Below are 424 nucleotides of genomic sequence, written 5' to 3'. Positions count from 1 at the left end.
TTTAAAGGATTTGCCTGAGCAATATTGGGCTAAACCATCCATGAAGGCGTAAGTTATTAGTGTGTAACGTAAAGAGGTGACACCCTAAGCAGACAAGATATTTGAGGACATCACAACTTCTGAAGCACCAAGACCTCACCAGGGACAGGTCAAGGATCAAAGAGGACAAAATCAGTTAATACTGACCACTAAGCAGTACACTTACCAAAATGCCCTCAGGCCTTCAGAAGTAGAAAGGCTTACTCTGTGTGGCCCAAATAGGAAAAATTAGGGAAGAGGGAGAACAGTGGTTAGAAAGATTGTCAACCCTTTCAACATTCTGTACAAAACTCAGAGAGAGCATGATAAAATAAATAGGCCCAAAAGTCTACATAGAGCAAGAACTAGGGCAAAGGGGTAAGAGAACTCTCTGACATCAAAAAGG

Source organism: Galeopterus variegatus, unplaced genomic scaffold (assembly GCF_000696425.1).
Source record: "Galeopterus variegatus unplaced genomic scaffold, G_variegatus-3.0.2 Scaffold4260, whole genome shotgun sequence".
NCBI lineage: Eukaryota > Metazoa > Chordata > Mammalia > Dermoptera > Cynocephalidae > Galeopterus > Galeopterus variegatus.
The sequence above is the reverse complement of the archived record's forward strand: the minus strand, read 5'-3'. Positions refer to the sequence as shown.